Source organism: Rhinolophus ferrumequinum, chromosome 10 (genome assembly GCF_004115265.2).
Source record: "Rhinolophus ferrumequinum isolate MPI-CBG mRhiFer1 chromosome 10, mRhiFer1_v1.p, whole genome shotgun sequence".
NCBI lineage: Eukaryota > Metazoa > Chordata > Mammalia > Chiroptera > Rhinolophidae > Rhinolophus > Rhinolophus ferrumequinum.
The window spans coordinates 58103723-58130735 of record NC_046293.1 but is presented as its reverse complement, the minus strand read 5'-3'; the positions used below and the strand labels follow the sequence as shown (position 1 = coordinate 58130735).

Here is a 27013-nt window from a genome sequence, read left to right as displayed (position 1 = left end):
AACATTGACTAATAAACCATTAATTCTATTTGTCAGCTGGTAAATAGAGACTTTAATTCTAGTCCCAGCACTCCCAGTAGCTGTTGTTACTTTCCCTCTCTGGACTCAGTTCCTCGTCTGTAAAATGTGATGTTCTTCAAGGTTCCTGCTAGCTCCACATTTCAATTATATAATCATCAATCATTGTCTGACATTTAATTTCAGTTCAAGAGAAATATAAATGGAAAACTGCATATCTAACCACAATAACATTTAGTTTTTGATGCTTGCTTGTCTTTATCACTTGAGTCTAAATACAACCAAAACAAGTTTCCCTGGCCTTGGATACCTGCTGAATAAAGATAACAATAACCAGATACTCTAGAAAGAACTGAAATTCTCTATATGAATTCATCTAATTGATGGCTTTGGTGGTTTAAGCAATGTATCTCTTTATGTTGGGAACTTGATACAGAATATGATTACTCTGTATAAAGCAGATACTCTTATTTTTAGAAACCAACTTTGAAAACTGAAAAATTTAGTAAGCAATGTCTTTAATTACATCTAAATTATGGCATCACCTGAAATATAACTATATATCTTGCCATAATACAATCCCAAATGTTTGGGGAACAAATTGCCTAACCCCCATAATAAAGCCCAATTTAATTTTACAATTTTTTCAGCAAAGTACACATAGATATTTATAAATTATTATGATTTAGAAAAAGAAAACTAAGATTACTTTTGATATTGTCATATAACATCAAGTAAACATGAAATTTTAGTGATTCAAGATTCAGTGCTATTTTCAAAATTTCAATGTTAGGCAAACTTTAAAATTATCCTGACTAATGAAGACTTGGCAGACTATATAATATACTATATTATTTTAAGTTGTGATTAATACATCTGTTAGCCAAGAGGTTTAAGAATGACAATAGTTTCATAAAAAAATATTTAAAAATTATGTTTCCCTAATACAAGCATAGAATCCTTCATTAGCTTTAACTCAGTACAACTCAAAAGCAAAATATTTTTTGTCAGCCAACATTTATAGAGTTTTTTATTATTCTTTTGTTAGCTTAGAGCATGAAATCTAACACTGATATTAAAGGACTGAAAAAAAAAAACATGTCTATAATCTACAGTATAGCTTAACATGGCTATAATTTGTATAATTTAAAAATTACCTGAATAGATAAAGAACATGGATTTGGCACTTTTCTCAGGGCTTAGAGCTGAAAACAGAGGCAACTGATCATTAACTTTTAGCCAGAAGAAACCTTGCATACATAGCTCAAGAGACTCTCTGCTTTGCCCTTCCCTCTTTCGTTTCTCAAATAGGGGAAAGGTAGCTCTCTCTCTTCTTGAACTTAACTTTGACATGCACAATTAGTTCATACTTTTCACAGTTAAATTTAACTTGGCTTAAATTATATTCTGGGTCAAAGAAGGTGAGCAAGTCTGGCGATCCGAACTGCTAAATTTAATCTTCTGATTCTCTGATGTTGATATAGCCACATTTTCAAGTGTATGTACAATCGCATGATTTAATATCAAGTATAGCACTATAATATATACATGAATGTGTCGGTGAATCTTCACCATGTCTCAGACTAGATAACTCAGTACATTATAAACAATAATAAAGAGGTCAAGGTCATATGCTGAATCCCTTGAGAGTCATTTATTAATAGTTTCATTTTGCTGCTTAATCACACATGTCACTCCTAACTTGGCCAATCATTCTGTAAATACATGCTCCTATCACAACAGTCCTCCCTAAGAGTGATGGTGAATCTGATGATAGGTCAGTGTTGCCACTTTTGTTTTTGAAGAAATTACAGTAACCTTTGGAAAAATAAAGAGCTATTGTTTACTGAGCATTTCTTGTATTCTAGGTAGGTATTTTACCAAACAATTTACATCCATGATCATTCTCTGAACCATATAAGATAGACATTATGATACATATTAAGTATGAGGATACTAAAAACTCAAAGAGTTTTGATTACTTATGTAAGGTCAGGTAGCTCATGCCTAGATATTAGGTCCTGAATTCCAATCCTAGTTTGTCTGGATCCAAGGTCCATGTTCCTCTCCACTGAACATCAGTCCAGGCTTTCTGTGGTCAGTGGGTGAGGGGAATCTGATTTTTCATGTGAAAGATGCCAATATTTAGCATTGAGCAATAGTTGTAAAATATGCCTCCCAAAGATTTTAATAAGCCGCGTATCTAAATGTATATAACAGTTACAATAATATCATATGTATTATCATAAATAATCTCTGGACACTTCATCTAATTTAAGCAAATAAAGCAAATATTTTTTATAAAAGAAGATGTAGTATTTTTCCGTCTCTTCTATTAAAAACTTTAGTTCAAAAAATAAAATAAAATAAAATAAAATAAAATAAAATAAAATAAAATAAAAGCATCAGGAAATTTTGCCTAGTACAAAATTAAACATACACTGATTGTAATACTCGTACACCAAACAAATCGTGCTATGGATTGTACAATTATATAGCACATCTGACAATCAAAAACAGACAACACCTTTACTGAGAACTTTTCAAATACCTTTGTCCCAACACAGCAAAGTGCTTAGTAGCTAGCAAGTGTTCAATACATTTATTTGGGGTAAAATTAGCTGATATAATTTAGGTGTTTAATCGACTAACTATAACTCCATTTTGTACTCTGTAGGGACACCTCAAAGGAGTTTCTTTACCAAAAAAAGTGGAGGAATAAAATCTCAGTGACGTTGTTTGCTTTATCAACTACTTGGATATAATGTAAATATGACAATAAGACTATATTTTATGCAAATAAATGATTATTAACTTTATTAAGTAAACCTGTTATTAATTACAAGAGTGCAAATTTATAAAGCTCTTATATGTATAATTAATTTCTTAGTATTATCATAAAAGTTTTAAAGTTAAAAGACAAACACAAAGATATGCCTAAGTTTGCTTATATAAAAATTATATTATCAAGAAAGTAATGACAACATAAGATCTATAAAAATTAGAATGTAGGAGTGTCAACAATATATTTTTTACTTATTTTGTATGTTTTGCTTATTAGTTTTTCTTTTATTAGTTTCAGGTGTACAAAGCAATGTAATAGACATTTATGCAAAGTGATAACCCCCCCAATCTACTATGCCTCTGACATCGTATATAGCCGTTACGATACCACTGACTATATTCCCTATGCTGTACTTCACATCTCGTGACTATATGTATATTTAATTATAGTTGACATTCAATATTATTCTACTTCAGGTTCAGGTGTATAGCACATCGGTCAGGTATCTACACAGTCTATGAAGTGATCCCCCTGATAAGCCCAGTACCCATCTGGCACGCTACATAATCTTAACAATATTATTGATTATATTCCCCATACTGTATTTCATATCCCCGTCACTGTATTGTGACGGCCAATTTGTACTTTCTAATCCCTTCACCTCTCTTCCATCCCTACCCCCATACCATCTAGCAATCATCCAGTGTTTTTTGTTTTTTTCCCCTATATCTCTGAGTCTATTTCTGTTTTATTTGCCCATTTATTCTGTTCTTTAGATTCCACATATAAGTGAGATCATATGGTATTTGTCTTTCTCAGTCTGACTTATTTCACTTTGCTTATTGTTTTTTAAAATAGCCCCGAAATTTATTTGTTTATTTGATACATTTTATATAGAAAGCTTGGGACTGATTTTGCTTATTGTTATTATAATACTAAACCCTTAAAAACTTACTATCCAAGTGATGGAAACCATGGTCTGTTAACTTTACAGAGCCTGTTAGAAAAGTTTAAAGAGCTCTAATTATAAATTACATATTTGTTTTCTACACGTAGAATTTCTTTTTCTTCACATAAGATATTTATCCTACTAAGTTATTTTAACATCTTAAATATACATTTTTAGCACATCTACCAAAAATTCAAAATTATTTAATTTTAAATTAGTGTTTGCTGAAGTTGAAAAAAATAGCAAATACAACTAACTGACTTTAATATGCAACGTTTGACACCTGTGCAATCACAGTAAAACTACAATTTAGCTCACTTTTTTTAATAAGGAATATACCTAGTTAAATCACAGAGAAATCACGTTATGAACATTAAAGAACTGAGTTCTGTGGGACGTGAAATAAATACAGACAGTCTTGTTTGCTACATAAACCTTTAAAAAAGGAAAAGCCAAATGCAGAAAGGGCTTGTTTACCACGAGCCCTGGGGAGGAAAGATCTGAAGGTAACTAACCTTTGCCAAGGTTACAAATTCTCAAGAGCAATTCCAAAAAAATATGATAATGTGAGTTTGGATTTTTTTTCTTTTTTTTATATTCCAATTTCCAAAATTCTCCAATAATGTGGGTACACAGGAGAGATTGGAAATAAAGTCTCAGGGGAGAACCTTGATGAATAGCTTGTGTGCTCTTGGAACAGGTTACTAATTCTGCATTCGAAACACAACAATAAGTTCTTGGCAATGAATTTGTTTGTAGTATTATTCCCAAGTTCCAGGCGGCATTTGCACATTTTCCTTGTAAGATTGTGATGTTTTCTGCATTATGAAGAAGGAGTGAGAACGGAATTAATGTGGAAAACCCAAATTTTTCATCTGAATAAAAGTGCAAAAATATTCCACAGGGCAGAAATTTCAGGTGCATATTTTGGGTGAGAAAATGCAGTAAACTAGTCAGAAGACACAAAGATAAAATTCCTCACAAATACAGTGGGATTCTTCTAATGCATTGCTTTTCTCATCGGGATAACATATTTTTTCCATATTCATTTCCTGGAAAAAGCACCATAATCTTAGCATTCATTTAGCAAAACTGACTGTGAACATATTATTTTATGAATTCTAGAATTATAACGGAGCTATAAGTTGGCATATAAAGGAGAAAGCATTCCAAGTTTATTCCCTGATTTAATTAACCCTTAGAGTTATAATGTAAAAAGGACTTTTTTTTTTTAACCTTGTTAAGCATAAAAGAAAAAAAAAGTCTCGTTACATTTGTTTTCATGGAAGAATTCTTTTATGATCACAGGAACATAGAATGGGAGCAAAGTATTCTACCATTTCAACAGATTTCCCCCTTTGTGCTGACGACAGTGGCTCTCGAATAGAACATAATTATTAGAAGTGATTTGAGTACATGAAACATTTAAGACCCTTTCTTCTTCGACTGTTATCCAGTCGATAGAAGATCTTACTATATTCAGACAATACAGGAGCCATGTTCAGAAAGAGAATTCTTTAAAAATATCCTCTAGCCCGGAACCTTTGATTTCTCTTAGCTCCCTGCCATCACCCTCCGTATGCACTGTGGCCTCACAGCTTCCTATTACATGAACCAACATTCTGCCAGTGACTCGGCTGGAAGTCTCAGAGCCAGCAACACCTTCTCCCCCTCGCTGCTATCAAATCAAAGTTGCCAATCCTAGTAGATCCTATTCCACAAGGACTCAAACCTATTTCTTTTCCTTCTTTCCCACGGGCACCACTTAATTTTAATAAATTTGTATCTTCCCAATTGCTGTCCCAGCATGCAATCTCTCAACTTGAATAAAGCCTCAGTATCTTTGCCTAAATCATATAGTTAATATAAACTCCGACCATGACATGCTCCTAGTTAAAACTGGTAACTTCTCACCTCCCCTTTCCAACACCCACACACCACCACGTGTGCATGTGTGTGCACGTGTGTACACACACACACTCACACACAAATAACAGGGGTGTGTTATTTTGTAATGTGATCAAGTGTTTAGTTTCTATCTATTGTTATAGCCAATAATACCAACATAGTTGTTTTAATGTGCTTTGTTTTGTTTTTTTACTGCTATTAAAACCCATCATTTCTCCTGGTTTTAAAAACACTACAAATGCATTAGAAATTCAGAGAATGTGAATACATAGAGTGTAAGGCAACATTGCATCTACTAACCTATTCACTCCTCACCAGAAATGAGATTCTTACACACCTCAATATAAGTTTTTATCTTTAGTAAAAGGTAATAAAACCTTTAAATGTTTTTGAGTTATTTTAAATAAAAGTATAAAGCTTTCAAATGCTTATGCCATGGAATATAAATAAGAAAAGTAGAATGGTTATTGTCAAAAAGGCCACAAATAACAAATGCTGGCGAGGATGTGGAGAACAGGGACCCTGGTGCACTGTTTGTAGGAATGTAAATTGGTACAGCCGCTATGGAAAACAGTATGGAAGTGTCTCAAAAACTTAAAAATAGAACTGCTTGTATGGCCCAGCAGGCTCACCTCTGGGTTTATAACCAAAGAAGATGAAATCACTATCTTGAAGAGATACCTGCACTCCCATGATCATTGCGTCATTATTCACAATAACCAAGATATAGAAACAACCTAGGGTCCATCATCAGATAAATGGATAAAGATATGTAAAAAAGATGAAAATTCTGTCCTTTGTGACAACGTGGATGGACCTTGAGGGAATTATGCTAAGTTAAATAAGTCAGGCAGAGAAAGACAAATACTATATTTACAAATGAAATCTAAAAACATCGAACTCATAGAAAACAGAGTAGAACAGTGGTTGCCAAAGGTTGAGGGATGGGGAAAGAAATGGGGAAATGTTGGTCAAAGAGTACAAACTTCCATTATAAGATGAGTGAGTTCCAGGAACCTAAGGCACAGCACGGCGACTATAATTAATAATACTGTATTGTATACTCAAAAGTTGCTAGGACGGTAGAGCTTTAATGTGCTCACCATAACAACAAAACGGCAATCATGTGAGTGATGGATGGTTAACTAACCTACTGTGGTAAACATTTTGCGATATACATGTGTTTCAAGTCATCACATTGTACACCTTAAACTTACACAACATTATGTGTCATCTCTTTCTCAGTAAAGCTGGGGAAAAATAAAGAAATGTGAAGTCATATGGCAAAAGCAGTTTGTAGGAGTCGTAACTATGCCCTAGGACTTGATAAAAGTCCTATGGCTTCAATTGTTTTATTCTTCTCTGTTTCCCTGTGTGAAATAGATGCTCTTGGTGTCGTCCTCAGCAGCACAACGAACATATGGACATTTTGTGCCTTTGTCTGGCCCTGTGACAGACTCCAGCCTCATCCCCTGGAGAACAAGCTATTTCCCACATTGTGTAGCGTAATTCCTTGCTGTCCTTCTTCACTCTATTCTAAAGGATTCTTGAGAAAAAGAAAAAGTATTGTGTTTAGTGTTAGAAAGCTTGGGTTCAGACCTACACTCTACTTCTTGCCCTGAACAAATTACTTAACCTCTCTGAGTCTCAGACTTCTCACCTACCTATTGGTTTCATATGTCCTAATGTAGACACTTCTGATCAAATAGCACTTCAGTCTGTTCCACGTCTGACTAACGAATTTGAAAGGAAAAACACAAACAAACAAAAACTAAGTACAGACATTTCTTTTCTATATGTGCCTTCTTATGGAGGAAGGTGCGTTCTGGTTTGGTCAATACCATGTGGTAATTTTGCTAGAGAAGGTTCTGCTCATACAAAAGGAAAGCCTAAAGTTTGGACATAAGTTCAAATTAGAATCTCTATTTGACCATATATCCAAGCCATACTCTCCACTTTAGCATCAGTTTTAAGAATCAAATAGATGAGACGAGGGGGCTAGCTGAATCTAGTTCTTCCCTTATGTTAATGAATCAACTTAACCAACACTTAGTGAGCAGCTAGCATACAAAAGCTATTATGTTATGAATAGTACAGATGCCAGAAAAAATAAGATAGGTTTTCTTTTCTCAAATAGTCACTCTGCTAAGGATGAAAGATAGATTCATATACAGTTAACAAGCCAAAATCATTAAAGGTAAAATAGAGATATAAAGTATTACTAGAGTTGCCATATAATATAGTATATTGCATACTTTAACCCATCACCTCACATATCCTACAGGTAAGAATCAAAATCATAAAAGCTACTCAAGGCCTCTGCCATAACATCATAAAGCTGTTTAGCAATGTTAAGATTTCATTATTAGGATAATAGCATAGAAAAGTCCCCCTGTATATGAAACAAATGTACTCATTATTAACCAGATATTCCACGGACACATTAGCAAGTGTGACCGATTTGGTCATAACAGGAAGTCTCAATTCATTATTTCTGGACCACAACATGTACGGAGAAGACTAAACGTTCAATTTAAATTTTTTCCTAGGTTACAGACACTGCCAAAAGTATATAAAACTGGCCAATTCAGACTGAAAGAAAAAGCCTAATCATTTGGTCATCAGCATTGACATCAACCCACAGAATCCACAATCTATGTGAAACAAATGACAACACAGAGAGTAGGTTAGTGGAAGTTTTAAATAGGAAAAATATTGCTGTGCATGCTCTGTTTACCTCCCTAGTGATTTCTTTTTGTGGTTTCAAGGTAGAAAGACATATAGAAGTCAAGGAGGTATTTGATGTGTAATTTACTTAAAACCTTCCTCTCATTCCAGTGACTTATTTTGCTCAAATAATTTCTTTTTCTTTTTTTCCTGCTACCCTTCTGTCAACTGCTGGATAAGGTTAAGGCAAAAACAAGAAAGAGGGATATCCTTTGTAGGGTCAGTGTTCAAAAGTTTCTCTGAGACCACATGAAGATCTACATATATTTCCACACAGTTAAGTGCCCTGGAGAAAACCTTTTTTTAATTTTCTGTGATTTTTAGCTGTATCCAGGCAGATGAAATGCTAATTAGTGAAGTGTGAAAGGAATGGGGTTGTAAAATACCAGTTGAAGGAATTGACTGAAGGGCACCGCTAAGATGCAAGACGTATTTGAGGAAAAACGGAAATCTCATTTAACTAAATGCACACAAGGTGATTACCTGTATCTGTTTCTTAACCACATACTCAATAGGCCTGTGATTGCAGCTGATGCTCAAGATACACAACCTACTGTCTTAGCTCATAAGGAATAGGCAGGGACAAACCAGTTTCCTTAATAAACATGCATCCGAAGGAACCATATGACGCATTACAAGGGACCTCAACAATCATATGCTTAGAATGAGACAAAAATTAACAAATCAAAGGGCCAAATACCCCATGATTGACCTGATGACACCCTGGCATAAACCACTCAACTCTCAAACTTCTAATCTCACAGTGTTTTAGTTTTCTGTTGCTACTGTAACAAACTACCACAAACTTAGTGGCTTAAAACAACTCAATGTATTATCTTATAATTCTGTAGGTCAAAAGTCTCACAGGTTTAAAATCAAGTTATCACTAGGAAGCCTAGGAGAGAATTTGTTTCCCTACCTTTTCCAGCTTCTAAAAGTCACCCACATTCCTTTGCTTAAGTCTACATTCCTCCATTTTGAAACCATCAAGGTCAGATTGAATCCTTTTCATGCTATCACCTCTCTTTTATTTATCAGGACCCTGATGATTACTTTGGTCCTATGCACTTAATCAAAGATAGTCTCAAGGACATCTAATTAGCAACTTTAATTCTCCCTCACCATGGAACATAGCATTTTCATAGAGTGCAGCGATTAGGATGTAGTGTGCCTTAATTCTGCCTTCCTCATGGGCATACCAAGATTTGCTCATGATCTTGAAGTACAAGTATATGGAATACAACCGTATACTTAGTCTAGGAGTTGTTCATCACAAACAGGTAATACAATTTGGTGAATTTATCACACTACTCTTACAGTTAAAATATGTAGCAATCCAATGCAAAAAGGAAATTTGAGAAATTAAATATAGTTTCTGAAAAAATCATGCTATGGGAACATCTGATTTCAAATTCTCTATCTTACAAGTTATGCAATCTTGAACAAGACATACACAGTTCTGAGCATTAGTTTTCTCATCTGCACAATAGGGATAATAATTTCTGATCTGCTTTATACCAGGATTGTATTGAGGATCAAATTAGATTAAATCATGAGTGTGGAAACTCTTTTAGTAACAAAGCCCTATACAAATAAAATGTGACTATAAGAAATCCAAATATCATCATTTTTGTTTAAAATGAAGTTATTTTTTTAAGTGCACCAAGGATAAAGATAAATAACACAAGTTAATACCTATAGCCTCCACATTTATTTATAAAGCCAGCATTCACATTAGTAATAATAATATAATTCTTCTATTATTGAACTTTATCATTTATTACCTTTATAGTGTCCTTTTAATGAAGGGCTTATATTTAGCTCTATTTATATACAGAAAAACTGAAGCTTAATCTCTCAATCAAGATTGCACAGAATATGAACTCACAGAATGACTAAAGGATAAAAGTGACAACTTGAAAATCCATTCTATTTTTGAACACACGTTTAAATGCCAGAGAAGCCAAAATTCCCATTCACGTCACCATCCGCCAATAGCACAAACTGGGTACGACTTGGATAACAAGAACAAAGAAAATGTGTTACCCACTGTGGGTACTCACAATGCACTTCTATGGGCACAAAGTCCTAGAGTGCTTTAGTGGCCAAGATTCCCACGACTAAGGTTTCAGAGGAAAGCATCACATCTTAAGATTGACTCCTAGAAGAATTGGAAATAGAGTAACCATTAAATATTGAGATTCATGCTAAAAAAGAAAAGAAAAGAAAAAGAAAAGAAAAAACAATGAAAAAGGTATCCAACTCGAGAGACACTGGGGATGTACATACACAGAGGAAAGACCATGTGAAGACACAGTGACAGGAGGATATGTGCAGGCAAGGACCAAGGCTTCAGGAGAAACCAAACTCTGCCAACACCTTGATCCTGAAGGTCATGCCTCCATCCAGAACTGAGAATATAAATGTATCTTTTTAAAGCCAAAAACAATAATAATAAAAAGGTATTCAATGCCATCTCTTAATAACTGGAGCTTTCTATTTTATTTGCTGAAACTGCTGTGTGCCTTCTCTAAATCTCCGAAGTTTTATTTGAAGGCCCCCTTTATATATGGACAAATTGTTAAATCACTTCACATCACCACTAAGCCCATTTGTAACTATGGTGCCTGTCTTTATTTGTGCCTGTCTTTACATTTTCTGTCCTAAGTTATATTTCCCAAAGTGGAGAGGATTATCCTACAAAAACATCAAAGAGATTCACTTCGATTCAGTGTATTTGGGATTCCAAAACAATAACTTGTTTTTAACTTTTGGGAGACTTTTCCCTCCACTTTTGGTAGGATAATGTATAAGTGCATGCATATGTGTATATTTATAAGACGAGAACTTGAAATTTTTACATAAATACATTAAAACTCTATTACATTTAATTTTAATGCAAAAATTGGAGCCAGCATTTCAGTAAGATTTCTAAGGTATAATAATAAAACAGAAACATTTTAAAAAGATCATCAAAGTTTGACCATCAATTCTTATATGTTCTTTGATTATACGAACTCTGAAACAAGCCTTTGATTTCTCTTGTAATCCTCTTAGGAAAAAAAGAGGATATAGTAGTATTTAACTCATAATTGTTACTATTAAATTAAGTCAGTTAATATTTGTAAAATGCTAGCACAGTGTTTGGCAACAAAATAATAAGAAGAATGACAATAAGAACAATTCTTTTTTATAATTGCTACTTAAGACAGTGAAAAACTGTTAGTTTACATAGATGAATAAACATTAAGATACTTGCTGACTCCCAACTTAAAAAATACAAGACTTAAGTGTACAAGTCCAGATACTTGTCTATTATTAAACCAATATAATTAATCAACTTTCAGATATGATCCAGAAAAATCAGATTGTTTTACACTAGCATAGTTCAGTGTAAAGATTATTTAAATATATTTTACAGGAACAGAGACTAAGAGGAGAGAAAAGAGGTAACACAATGTAATTTAAATAGCACTTGCAATGACCTGATTTGACCAGAGAACCTTGACACTTGACATTGTAGTCTAACATGAAAGGAACCTTAAACTGGCAGTGAATCTGCTTACTGTGGATGTTCCAAGACTATAATAAGCAGACTGTGCACACGTAACTATCTCATTTAGTACATATCACATGAAAACTTGTCAGTTCCCCAAGCCAAGAACGTCCTTGTAATGATAATCAAATTTATTTGAATGTAGAATCAAATCAAAATATATTTTACAAAATCACTGATATTATTATACCACAAAAAGTAAAATTATATAAGAAAGTTAGCATGTTTAAGGACATAACATCTTACTCTAATTTTCTTTCTTGCTTCAGTGACTACTCCTGAAATACATAATTCTAAATTCATTTCATTTACAGGGATGATGTGATATTGGCATTATTTGCTATTTACAAAAATAGGGCAGCAAAAGTTCTCATTTGCTTTAATGTGCAACTTATTTAAACAAAAACAACAAAAAAAAAGACCTTAAAAGGTATGTGTATGTGGATTGATATGTAAAAAAATAAGGACTAATTTTATAGTTACATGATCACATCTATTAAATAAGGATTTTCTAATAAGAGAGGTAGTTAAAAAGAAATAAAATGTTTTCTATTTGTTTTGGCATGCCTTTTGACCTTTGAATTACTTTCACCTTGTACAAAAGTTAGTATACATGACCTTGTGAATTATGCATGTCTAAATCATGGAAGAGTTTTACCAAGACTTTCACTTATTGAAAAAAACAACTTGTTTTATAATTCCCTTAATATAAACCCAATACTAAAAGCTTAGGAAAGTCCAAAAACTAAGAGAAATTCCTTGATGCATTATGCTCAAAATCAACACAAATAAAAAGAGGAAGCAAAAAAATAAATAAGTAAACACAGGAATTTCTCAGTCTCTAGAAAATTATGTTAATGTCCAATCTCTTGTCCAAATATCAGGTAGGAAAAAATATGATATTTTTATTTCTGTAATTTCAGAGGCCATTATTTAGGTGATTTAAATGGCAATGCTTTTAGAAAGAACCAACAGTTGCTTCAATACTGCTTTTTTAATGTTCTGTGGTATCATAAAGTTCTATGTCTGGTGTATGGTCATATCATAATTAATCGACTTAGGAATTTTAGCTGCAACTCAAACGCATTACCCAGGTTTCATGATCTAGTCTAACATGAACAAATTTTAATTAAGACATAAATAAAATATATTTTATAAAGGTGTTTATTAAAGAAGCTAAATATGTATGATGTAGAGGAGAGAAATATATTATTCAAGTTTACACATGGTTGGTTATTACCACCAGTGATAAAAATGAAAAATTTTATCAGCTGAAATAATTTTATTGATATAGTTGACAAGAGAGACAAAAAATTCTCCTAAAATGAGGAACTGTGTTAGAAATCAACATAAAGTTAAAAGGAATATTTAACACTATGTAAATCCACACTCAAATTTTTAGGAGAAACAGCAGATAATCCTACTTTCTTAGAAGTGAAATTTTTTCTCTTTAACTTAACAGCACCATCCAATCATATTTGTAAATAGTCAGTGTTCACTAGAGATTAAGAAAACATTTCTTGAATAAAAGATTCATTCATAATTCCATACTTGATGGCAGTAATTAGCATTAGTAATAAAGCCAAAAATAACTAAGATCCATCTAACATTTTAAATTTCTTTTTTCTAACCTCACAGGCCCAGGAAACATGTCTGTTTTGAAAGCAAAAGAAAACTTAACGGTGATTACGACCAAGGCAAAAATGTAAAATCCCATCAGCTGATCAGTGGCTGACTAACCCAAGGTTGAAGCATGTGAGGACATTACAGCAAAGGTGAAGAATAACATTTATTTTGCTGTTACATGACAGGCACACGACAACACACCACGTTACGCTCTTAGATATCCAAAAACAAATCCATTGTTTTAAGTTTACACCACCACCAAAGGTGATTTTGAAAGTCACAGGAGACAGATTCTCCAAAGCTTTGTTACATACAACTACAGAAACACTATACACAACCACTATAGACAGCCATGTTCATGGCCAACTTCCAGAAGTTGCAATGCACTCCTTCTTGAGTAGTATAACCTAAGATTTCTGAACAAGTGCAATAAAATTACCTGAGTGGAATCTAAGGAAATGACTTACACCATCTCAGAGTGAAAATAAAGTGAGAAAACACTAGGATAAATAGTTTTGATCGCAGAACTTTAGCAAAAATATTAAAAGCACTGATCTTGTTAACACATCTTTGTTACGGAGATATAAATCGTCTGCCCCTCTCATTGCAGAAGTCAAAGATGAAAGAAAAATCAATCAGCATTGAAAACAAATATTAATATAATTTCCTTAGTACCATATTGAAAATTAACTATGAAGAGGGACAAAGCCAAAACACACTACAAAAGCATCTTATTGAGCTTGTCTTGTTGATATGTTGTTTATCATACCTCTGTGAGGCAGGGGAAGGTGGGGGCTGTGAAGGGGGGCGGGGGAGCTTGCATGGGGAAATGTTAAGAGAGCCAAACTGATTGGAGCTTCTATTAGTTGCCATCTCCCCCACATTAGAAAAGTTTATATTTTTTATTCTATGAAGCAAATTGTACACCAGGGCTTTTAGCAAAAATTTTACATATGATTAGGGTGCACAATTATGGGTTGGTGCTCTTAAGAATGTGCCTTAAAGACCTCTAAGAGAGGGAGTATAACTGAGCAGGGGCCCAAGCTATTCAGCTATGAAATCCACTGTTGGATTTGCACAGACTTCCGCCGGCTGCTCCCAGCCTATACCTAAGCCAACAGGGACACTAACGTCGATTATTCCTAGAATATAGGGGACTCCTCTGATGACTGATTTAACCTTGCCGGGCATATGCTGGATATTCATTAGTTATCTATGGGGAAAATAAACTACTCTTATTATTCAGTCATCAAGCCCATGAGCTAAATAAACATCAAAAATTGAACTCAGTAGATTGGGGGAGGGGAGTTGTCACTTAGTGAAGGGTGTAAATGTGAACTAGTACATTGTTTTGTACACCTGAAACTAATAAAAAAGGGGAAAAAAATGAACTCAGTGTGAAACTTAGTTTTAGGACGATTTTCAGCTTCCTTATGTAGTTTCAGGATGCTGAACCACAGCAAATGAGTTAGAAAACTAAAAAGAAAAAGTTTTTTGTTTTTTTTAAGATTTTTATTTTTAAAAATATAGCTAAATTACAATATTATATTAGGCTCGGGCACACCGTAATTATTCAACAGTTATATACCTAAAGAAATGATCACCATGATAAGTCCAGCACCATCTGACACTGTACTATGCTATCACAATATTATTGATTATATTTCTTATGCTATACACTACATCCCTAACACATTTGTTTTATACCTGGTACTTTGAATCTCTTTTTCTCCTTTATCTTTCCCCCCCTTTTTAAATGTTTCAATTGCAGTTAACATTCAATATTATTTTATATTAATTTCCGGTATACAGCACAGTGGTTAGACATTTGTATAATTTAAGAAGTGATTTCCCTATAGGGAATATAGTCAATGGAATTGTAACAGCTATATATGATGTTAGAGGAGTAGTAGATTGGGGGTGGTATCACGTTGCAAGGGGTGTAAATGTCTAACTACTACATTGTTTTGTACACCTGAAACTAATAATAATAATAATAAAAAGAAGTGATCCTCCTGACTAGTCAAGTACCCACCTAGGACTAAGCATAGTTATTACCATGTTATTGACTATATTTCCTATGCTTTATTTTACATCCGCATGACTATTCCGTAACTACAGATTTGTACTTCTGAATCCCTTCACCTTTTTCACCCTGTACCCCAACCCATTTCCCATTTAGCACCCTGACAAATCTAGTACCCATCTGACACCACACATAGTTATTACTATATTATTGACTATATTCCTTTTGTTATACCCTACATCCCCATGGCAACTTTGTTAACAACTAATTTGTACTTTATTTGTTTGTTTTGTTCTTTAGATTCCACATATAAGTGAAATCACATTGCATCTGTCTTTGTCTGACACACTCCACTCAGCACAATACCCTCCAGGTCCATCCATGCCACAGCAGAAGGCAAGAACCCATTCCCTTCCTGGACAAGCATTCCATTGTATATATGTACCACCTCCTCTTTATCCATTCATCTATTGATGGACTACCAGGCTGCCTCTACATCTTGGCCATTGTAAACAATGCTGCAATGAACATATGGATACACATGTCCCCTCGAAGTAGCATTTGGGTTTCTTCAGATAAATGCCCAGAAGTGGGATTATTGGGTCCTCCTTTGTCTCTTGACATAGCCCTGGTTTTAAAGTCTATTTTGTCTGGTATAAGTACTGCTACCCCCATTTTTTTTTTCCATTTCCGTTTTCATGAAATATCTTTTTCCATCCCTTTGCTTTCCGTCTCTGTGTGTCTTTCAATCTGAAATGAGTCTCTTTTAGGCATATGTAAGGGTCTTGTTTTCTTATCCATTCAGCCACCCAATCTTTTGATTGGAGCATTTAATGTATTTACATTGAAAGTAATTATTGATAGATATGTAGTTATTGCCATTTTATTATTCATATTTTTTATCTTTTTTTTTTTTTTTCTCATCTTAAGAAGTTCCTCGAACATTCCTTGTAATGGTTTAGTGGTGATGAACTCTTTTAGCTTTTTCTTGTCTGGGGAGCTCTTTATCTGTCCTTCAATTTTAAATGATAGCCTTGCTGGGTAGAGTACTCTTTGCTGTAAGCCCTTGCTTTTCATCACTTTGAATATTTTGTACCAGTCCCTTCTGGCCTGCAAATTTTCTGTTGAGAAATCAGCTGACAATCTTATGGGAGCTCCATTTAAGTAACTAGCTCCCTTTCTCTTGCTGTTTTCAGGGATCTCTCTTTGTCTTCAACCTCTTCAACATTTTAATTATGATGTGTCTTGGTGTGGGCCTGTTTCGGTTCACCTAGTTTGGGACTCTGCACTTCCCGGACTTGCATGTCTATTTCCTTTACCAGGTTAGGAAAGTTTTCCATCATTCCTTCAAATAGATTTTCAAGTCCTTGATCTCTCTCTTCTCCTTCTGGTACCCCTATGATGCGAATGTTGTTATGTCTGATGTTGTCCCAGAGGTCTCTTAAACTATCCTTATTTTTTTCTTTTTAATTCTTTTTTCTTTTCGCTGTTCTGACTGGGTGCTTTATACTACCTTGTCTTCCAAATCACTGATTCAACCCTCTGCTTTATCTAGTCTGCTGGTGATTCCTTCTAGTACATTCTTCATTTCAGTTACTGTATTCTTCACTTCTGGCTGATTCTTTTGTTTGTTTGTTTTATGTCCTTTGTTATGCTTGCTATCTTTTTGTTTTGAAGTTCTTACTAAATTCCTTGAGCATGCTTATAACCAGTGTTTTGAATTCTGTATCTAGTAGGTGGCTTGCCTCCATTTTGTATAGTTCTTTTTCTGGAGTTCTCTCCTGTTGTTGCATTTGGGATGTATTTATTTGTTTTCTTATTTTGGCTGCCTCACAGAGAGATAGATTTTTTTAGATGGATTTTTGTTCCATATAAATATAACCTCTGAGAGTCAGAGAATAATCTAAAACCTAAATAGGCTGTTCCAATCCTCTCAATTATTCTTTCATAATATTAGCATCTCCGTTTTGAAGAACAGGAAATACTTGGCTTGAAGAAACCAAGTTCTCAGGGTTATACAATTTTAAGGGCAGGAACAAATATTACAACCTCGATTTTGCTCACCCTTTCCACAATGGCCATACAGTCAGATGACATCTTTTTCATGAGAAGCCCCTGAATGCATGCATCAGCCATTGATGACTGATGGACTATGTGATGTATAAAAACACTTCCAGTGCTAAACTTTGATGACTCTTATGAGAAAATGCACTTGAAAATGGCATATCTCTTTCATTTCATATAAGCCACATTTCTTTTTCATACATTGTGGAAGGTACATCTACAGACCCAATTTAAATTTTTAAATTTGTGTTACAGTTATCAAAGGGCTCAGGTAAGACTGTGTCGTTTTTAAATATAGCAATGTTCCATTAAAATATCATTAAGCAAAAAGCTGTCCTAATAATCAAAAGATAATGATATATAAATCCCAAATAGGAAATATTAAATCATTATAGTATAATGATTTGAAACATTAGAAAACTATGCCTATAACATATGCACTAATGTCGTTTAGAATTTTTAAAATAAAACACTATTAAGCAAGGTCACAAAACCAGAGGAATAAATCCAGTTAACTTTATCCAGATTTGATACTGAACTGACCAACAAGGTATGTGTGTCAGCCCAACACCTACAGAACTTTAGACAGTGCAACCTTCATTTAGCTCAAGCATCAATGTAATTGAAGTCAGGTCACGGCACTATTTCAAAACAAAATAGCAAAATACCTTTAAACCAAAGCTCCATTTACAAATTTGAAGCCATCAAATTCCACTGATGCCTCTTGTCTCTCTGTCAAGCTCTAAATAGACTGTTTCCTCTAATCACTAATCCTCTCTTTCTCAATCTCCTCCAATACAGCTGTGTATTTTTTTTTTCCCATTTGGATCATAGTCTCCACACTACCACACTCCTTTTGATGTCCTTCCCAACATTTTCCATTGTATCCTTTAGAGCTCCCACTTTTTAAAACAAACATACTTCCTTATTCCTAACCTGGAAAATGTGTTGTCTCCACATTCTTTTCTCCTTGTGGACCTGACTTAAGTGAAATCCTCTTGAACACATGCTAATTCCATACCTTCATGTCCAGAAAAAAGGCTCAGCATAATCTCAGTTCCAGTTTGTGGCTTTCTTATCATTACTGCTTCAACTCATGGCAAAGAAATCTTTCTTTATTTGAGTTCATTTCACCAAGCTATATCAACCTGAATACTGGGACTCATAAGTTTTCAAGTCATTTCTTCAAAATTCATTTCTATTCATTCCAAAATCCCACCATAATCAATATCCATATCAATACCCATGCACTGCAATCAGTAACCTAGTCAGAGAATTCATGACCTCCATCTCCACTCTCCTTTCAGTAACTCGCTTCCAACTTGAACTTCATAGCCATTCTGAATGCCTCTATTACTGCAGTCTTGAACACCGAAAATCTATTTCCTATCTTTCATGCAACCATAAAAATATTATTCCATCAATCCTGTTCTGGAATTGCCTTGAAACTTCCCACTCTTTTGACACTTAAATCTTCTCCAAAACTAGTAGCCCTTTCCTAACCTCAATGTTTTCTCTACTCAGCTGCAATGTTGATTTCATTCAAATCACAGTTCTGCTACTTATTGGTAAAATTACTTAACTAGATCTTCAATTTGTTTCTTTAAAATGGGAATGATACTTTTATACCTCATGAGAAAGAAGGGAATAAACGTGACAATCTACATACTGTGCTAAGTAAATTTCCTAGCACATTCTAAGTATTCAATAAATATTAATGTCACCTATAATCACCCACATCCTTGAGTCGCTCATGCATTTATTTTCCTGCAAAAAGAACCCCGAAACTTCCAAACTCAGAATGGACCCTACAATTATAGTACTGAGTAGAACTGAAAAGAAAAATGGATTAACTGCACAGATTGATGCCACTGCACATTCATAGATTTCAGGTTTTAGCAGGACATTCAATGTCTCTCCAGTAAGTTTTTCTCACACCTCTTGGTATCTTCTCCTTTCCATCACAATTCTAAACATTTTCCCCTCTCCTCAAGTTCCCTAATGTTCCTTAGTTATCACTTGTAGTTGACATGGCTTCTTCTTCATCTTTTTTTTTTTTAATTAAAATTTATTGGGGTGACAATGGTTAGTAAAATTAGATGGGTTTCAAGTGTACAATTCTGTAATATGTCATCTGTACATCACATTGTGTGTTCATCACTCAGAGTCAGTTCTGCTTCCATCACCATATATTTGACCCTGTTTACCCTCCTCTACCACTTAAGCTGGCTTCTTGTTCACAGAGAAAATGAAAGCCATCAGACCAGGCATAAAATCTCACAATGTCTTGCTCTGACTTGTACACATTCCTATATCTCTATTAGTCCTTCATTCATTCACTCCTGCCCTGGTAGTGGAGGTAAGGCCCTTTCTAGTCACCAAATAGGTCCTCACCTACTTCGGGATAATTTCTTCTTGACCTTTGATGGTTTTGCCATCTGATCTTAGCCCTTTCCCCTTCATAGTCCTCTAATGTCACTTCTTCCCTTACACTATATGCTCTAACAACACTGAATTAACTCATTTCCAGCTCATCCTATGCTATTTCATACCTTCATGTCTCTATTGTCTTAGTGCGTGTCAATGCCTATCAAACAATTGTCACCCCAATCAGCTTTAATAATAATTTTAAAAAGTTAGGATAAGACAGTTTAGGTCACTAGGATTGTTTTGTGGTTCACACGACACATGAAAGTACTTTGAAAATATAATGCTCTCTTTACCTGTATGATATTAAAGAATGTGGTACCCTCTGGAAAAATAAAATACAATTATTTTATACTATTTAAAATAAAAAATCCTCTTCTCACTTTTCTATCAGACAAGCTCTTATTTATTCCCCAAGACCCAACGTAAGAGTCCTCCTTTGTGAGAGCAGTACACAAGGATGATGAGAGGTACTGACAGGATAAGGAAATTCCAAGAAAGGTGATAATAGGGAAACCTCACAATATGTGTATTGCGATAATGAGCTTCAATTATGATATCAGATTTCTTGATTATTTTCTATCTTTCACATACATTTATACTTACTTCATGAAAAGCATTTCATTTGCTCCCTGACAGATAAGAAATAGAGCCTTAAGCCTTTCAGATGTGCAGATAATTACAAAAATGTCTCCAACTGTAAGAAAATTACCAGTTTTCATATGATTATAGAGATTTTTGAAAGGGAAGGGTGGAAAGAGAAGTCTAGCTACAGCACACATTTGTTGGCAAGACAAGCAAAATCAAATAAACAGAGATCATTCATTGACTGATTTTTCTGCAATATTCACAAATTCCTTACGTACCAGTTACTTACAATATCATTCATTACAAGTGTAAGGTAACTTCTGAAACTGAAATTTAGGATTTATAACCTTTTATAACCTATAAACTACAATAAAGACAGAGCCTAGAGGGTATAAATACTTGGTAAAGTGTCATTGTTTTGCTTTGTTTTTGTCTTTGTTTTGTTCTGTTTTGGTTTTTGGTTGTTTGATTGGTTGTTTTATTTTGATCATCCAGCTTAATCAAGTCTTAAATGACATAAATTCTCCTGTTTTACAGCTAGATTTTGTGCCAAATGTAAGCAATGCATAAAGTCAAATATTCAAATTTATCAAATACTCTAAATATTTCTAGTACAAAATCTCTCATATGCTCAGAAATATAGCAAGAGAGATACTGTTCTCTAAAGGGCAATGTCAACATCATCATCTCCATGGATATGTATTGTTTTGGGGGAACAGAGTAGGTCATTCTTAAGATAGTTCCAAAGTCACCTTCCAAAACTGAAATAAAGACATGGCATTTGGTAAATTTTCAAAACCTGCTAGGTATAATGCCACAGTTTTCTCAGTTCACCAAAATTCCCTTTGTGCTGTGGAAAGGCTGCTTGGAAGACCTATGTTTTCAAACTGTTCAGCTTGATTACACTGGTGTGGTACCACTTATCTAAAGCTATTTTAAGCATCTTCTTGGGTTACAGTAAGCTGTATTGCAAATCTAATTACACTTGCACACAGGAAAATAAGTACAGGCAAACCCTGCTCTGTAATCTACTTAACAAAAGGCACTCACTGTATTTTTCTTCATGGCATTTATCAAAATTGTTCTTACACAGTTCTTTATATTTCTAATGCCTGTCTCTTTGACATAAATTCCACAAGGGCATGTGAATGTGTTGTATATGCAGTATCTAGCACAGTGCCTACAGGGCCAATAAATGTTTGATGAATGAATGAATGAACTAAATGTATACATACACTTATGCTTGTCACTTTATACTCATGCTGAAAACATACACATATTTCGGAGACTCGTTGGGACCTAGTACAGTGTAGTATAGCAAAGCACAGACTTTCAATTCAAACAAAATGGTATTTGACAGTTCTGTGATCAAAGACAGGTAGACTGAACTCTCTAAGCCTCTGTTTTCTCACCTGTAAAATGTAAACAATTGCATTGTACTAAGTAGTAAAGATAATAAATACAAAAATATGCAGCACAATCCAAAGCATGGAGTAAGGCCTTAATGTGGTAGGTAATATTACTTATTAATATTTCATATAGCTTTTACATGTATTATATTAAAGTATCCAAGAGCGTTTAAAAATTGACAAAATATCTATTTTGAGCACATGTTGGCAGTGATACCTCATCAATAATTTATGGCATTAAAATGAGGTTTTCAACATCTTCATGCCTATTTCCCCAATTATAATAAGCTGTTTCATCAAGTTACTTTCATCATTCTTTATTCTGTATACTATTTCCAAATTCTTCACAGAATTTCGGGAATCTGTCTCAGTTGGGTCTCATAACCACAATCTTAATTCATAGTTACTTCAATTCTCTGGCCTACATTGCATGCTCTTCCTCAATCAACTGTCATTTTATCATTACCACTATATTCCATCACGTCAACCACTATCACATTGCAGAAAGCAATCTTCTCTGAATGTTGTCTCCCTTCTGGACTATACCTTCCTTGAGGCTCCATCCTCTACATGGAAGAATCAGGTCCAATCTCAATCCTTAACATTAATTCATTCATTTATCCAATGGACCTATAGTGAGCACCATTTATGTTCTGATCTGAATGACTGTGTCCCCCAACATTCGTATGTTGAAAACCTGATGCCTAAGGTGATAGTATTAGGAAGTGGGGCATGGTGCTAAGAGAGTGCCTTATAGAAGGCTCCAGAAAGTTCGCTCGCCTCTTCTGCCACATGAGGGCACAGCAAGAAATCTGTGACCTAAAAGAAGACCCTCACCTGACCCCTCACCTGGCACTCTCTTTTTTTAAGTGTGTTTTTCCAGGACCCGTCAGCTCCAAGTCAAGTAGTTGTTTCAATCTAGTTGTGGAGGGAGCAGCTCACAGTGGCCCGTGTGGGGATCGAACTGGCAACCTTACTGTTAAGAGAGCCACACTCTGACCAACTGAGCTAACCAGCTGCCCCATGCTGGCACTCTTATCTCAGACTTCCAGCCTTCAGAACTGTGAGAAATAAATATCTGTTGTTTTTAAGCTTCCCACTCTGCAGTATTTTGTTACAAAAGCCTGAACAAACTCAAACAATCTATGTGCCAGATACTGTGTCGGGTCATAGAGTTAACAAAGATGAACACAATAAGGTCTCTAGTATCAAACAGCTCACTATCTAATTAAGGGATACAAACCTAGGAATAGATAAGTATGAAACGTGGTAAGCAAAATAACCATGCGCATAGCTGTATAAAAACACTAAGAAAGGATAGCTCCCCAGGCTGGGGTAAGTAAAGGACAGACAGAGAATTCTAGAAAAGCAATGTTTCTTAAAAGATGAGGAGGAATCAATGGACTAAAAGGACAAGAGGAAGGGCATTCCAGGCCTGAGCGTCAGTACGAAGCCCCAAAACAAATTATAATGTATTCACATAGGAAACGTTAAGACAGCAAATTTGTTTTGAAGCTCTAGGTGCACCAGTTCACAAAGTATGTGGGCAGCAATGGAAATGTGTAGGAAAGGGTTTATTTTGGATTGTGTTTAAGTTAAAATGAATTATTATAATATTTTTTAAATCTGTAAATTCAAACACTTTTCTCTTCACACCATATAAAACAATAGTAGGAAACATCTGCTTTGTTAGATTTTACTCAGTGTTTCAGGACACATGGGAACAGTACTGATATTCCAAAGTGGTGGAGTATTAGCTTTACTGTACCTTCCCATCAAAGACAAGCTCTAAACTGTCTTACTAATGACATCTAAGAGAGGTCACAAACTGACATCCATTGGAAGGCACAATTGATAATGGTTCATTAAGCCACAGGTTGTAGAAAAGCATGGGAATCGGCTCCCTCTTTCCACAAGTGGAGAAAGTAAGAAGCAGTGAGACCTGATTATGTTCAGTGACTCTCTCCAATTCAGAAATATCCATGCTAAAATGACTATCATGAATGTAAATGTAGAAAGTATAAAAGGCACCATTTTGGAAAAAACAGACTTTTTTTCTATTCTCACAAATATATGATAGTAGCCCTAGAAACTATTACACAATTATAGAATAAATCTGAACTCATCAAAAAAAAAAAAAACTTACTTATTACTACAACAAGTAGTTTTGTGTCCCATCAGGGCAAGGACTTCATTTTTGTTAATTGCACTTTCCACAACTCAAGCAAAGTAAGTTCTAAGAAATATTTTTGAATGAATGAATGAATGTTGCATGTAAGACTAGATTCAGGAGAATTTGGCAGCAAATGAACACACAATGTCTCTGCTTTAGCAGTAGATACACATTAAATTAAAAGACAAACTAAAAGAATTGCTTTGTATGAAATTTAAAGAAAAAGGATCATAGAAATAAAGGGTGGGGAAAATGGCTCTTTTAGCTAATGTGTTTAAGGAAGGTCTGTGTGATGGAAGAGGTGGGGTGGAAGGATAGAGGCTTACCTAGGTAAGAAGCTTGTATGTGCTGTATCATGCAGTTCTCAGTACAGCGTATCCTGGTGGCTATCACACGGTATCTCCAACTTATAGACAGAGAAGTTAAAGCTTAAAGAGTTTACACAAAATTGTTTCAAATAATGTTTTGTATATAAATAAATATGAGCATATATATGTGTATATATATATTTATCCAATGGACCTATACTGGAGATATATATATATATATATATATATATATATATATATATATATATATATTTAAATTCTATACAAATGTTGCCTTCAATGTTCTGTTCAACTTGAAATCTTTCTGACTTACATGGGTAAATTAAGAAGTCTATTTTTCATACATACAGTGTCTCTCGAAAATCCTGTATATTAGTTTACAGGTTCCTGAAGGAATTTTGCCTAAGTATCAAAATATTCTTTTTTTTTCTTCTTTTTTTTTTTTAATTTTTGGAAAAGACATTTAGAATATCAGCCTCTTTATTAGGCTGCCAAGAAGAAAGGTGGGTATTTTCAATTGTTGGGACATGGCAGCACTTGATTTTGATAGGGGCTGCCAATGATATTCATTGTATCTGTCAATCAAATGGTAAAAACAAAATAAAATCATTGAAAAAAATCCTACACAATTGCAAACTTGGCATGATAAATGGTTTTAGTAACTAAGAGTGGCATGGATCCTCCCGTTATGGGGGTAAATAGAATCCAAGACTATTTTAGGAAAAGCACCACTTTTTATTTTTGGTTGTTTGTTTTTGTTTTTCAACATCTCCGTCATTTAATTTCTTATAGCAAACAAAAGTAACAATCACAATGGTTGGAAAAATGAAATTCTAAAGTATTTTTTTCTGTCACAGTACAGAGGTCAAGTTAGCGTAAGATTTCATTTCAAATGACAAAAAATGAACATTCACCAAAATTTAAAGACAATGTACAAGTTGAAATTAAATTCTTCCCAAAAGTCAATTATAAAAAACAAAGAGTAAATCAGAGATTTTTCCTTTTGGTCTGCTTACTAATTATGTAAGTCCAGTGCCTCCTTTGTTTCTAGAAATATTCTTGAATTTCCTTAAAACCATTTAAACTTGGCAGAAGGCTGAGAAATAGGTCAACATCTGTTAATGTTGCTCCAAGTAGGGATGAAATTTGTAAACCCACGATGAGAATGATCCGGTGAAAATAACTGGCATTCTTTATTGGCAATACCGCCTTTTGCTACACCATTTTGTTTATACAAAATGGTTTCAACTCCTTTGCTATCACAAAAAGTTTTGTATTGTAGTTTCAGGTTGTTTTTGTGTTTGCTTACTTGCTTATAAACAATAAGATCTGTAAGAACATTACAAGAGGAGGAATAAGACAGGAGCAAAACACGCGGTTTTGTATCAAACAAAAATTGATGGAGCAAACTAAAAACAAATTCCCAGAATAGAGAATGATAAAACCAAAGAAGGATGGACACATTACAAGAGCATTATGAAAAATTAGCTCTCAACTCCTGAATCAAGTCTTGGAATTAATAAGAATATTTAGAAAATAAAGTCAACATATTTTTTAAGGCTTCAAGGTCAAAACCCATGAGCCAAAAGGATTATAAAATTTGCTCATGTGTGTATCACTGACTTCAGACTCTCCAATGATAGATAAAAACTGGATAGGATCACAAGCTATTAAATCAGTATTTGATACTGAAATAAGAATGAACTATTCTAAGTCAGATCATGTCCAATAACTAAGGTATAATGTTCCTCAAGTATTAATAGAAAAGGTACAGAACTATGTAATAACTCATCAGGACACATGAAAATACCTATACTGTTTTTATAATTTGATATTCATTAAGTACTAAGTACTATGTTTCCTGTGTTAATTATAACCAAACAAAGTTATCAGAGATTCTAGTCCACTTTTTAGAAACCTGTAAAACTTTTTTTCTAGAAGATTATCATGGAAGAGATTTTAGTGTTTATACTTAATGGACTGGAGAAAATCTTTAGGAGATATCTAATTCTATCTAAGAATTACTTGTAGAATATTTAAGAACTAAGTGTCAGGGTCTGTTTCTTCTTAGGTCAACCACTAATGAGCTTTGTGAATTCAGAAAATTTAGTTAACCTCTGAAAATCAAAGTTTTTTGATTTCTAAAATAGGACTACCTCATAAGTTACAGAAAGAATAAAACAATATACTGTAGCACTTGTGGACAGCTTAGCATTTGCCTGACACATAGTAGCATTATTAATTATATATTTTTTTCCAGTAACAAAGAGACTAAGCCATTGAAATACAACAGAAAAGAGAGTGTTCTTAAAAGCTTTATTTTTACAAGTCTTCCTCTGCCTAGAATTCTAATTCCTATAGAATAAGAAACCCAAGATTGGAAAATAATGGCAACTTACAAAAAAAATGGTGATGACCATGAAAATAG

General features: G+C 34.1%; 1 protein-coding gene across 4 annotated transcripts in view; it reads right to left on the bottom strand.

Moving 5' to 3' along the window:
- SLC16A7 (solute carrier family 16 member 7) overlaps positions 1–27013 on the bottom strand; it is a 153132-nt gene that overhangs the window by 92375 nt on the left and 33744 nt on the right. Inside the window, exon 1 of one of the 4 annotated variants that reach the window (XM_033117195.1) lies at positions 1176–1287. The exons of the other annotated variants lie outside the window; for them this stretch is intronic. The gene's annotated coding sequence lies outside the window, so the exon portion shown is untranslated. Of the gene's footprint in view, positions 1–1175; positions 1288–27013 lie in introns of those variants that run through there. 4 annotated transcript variants of the gene reach the window in all.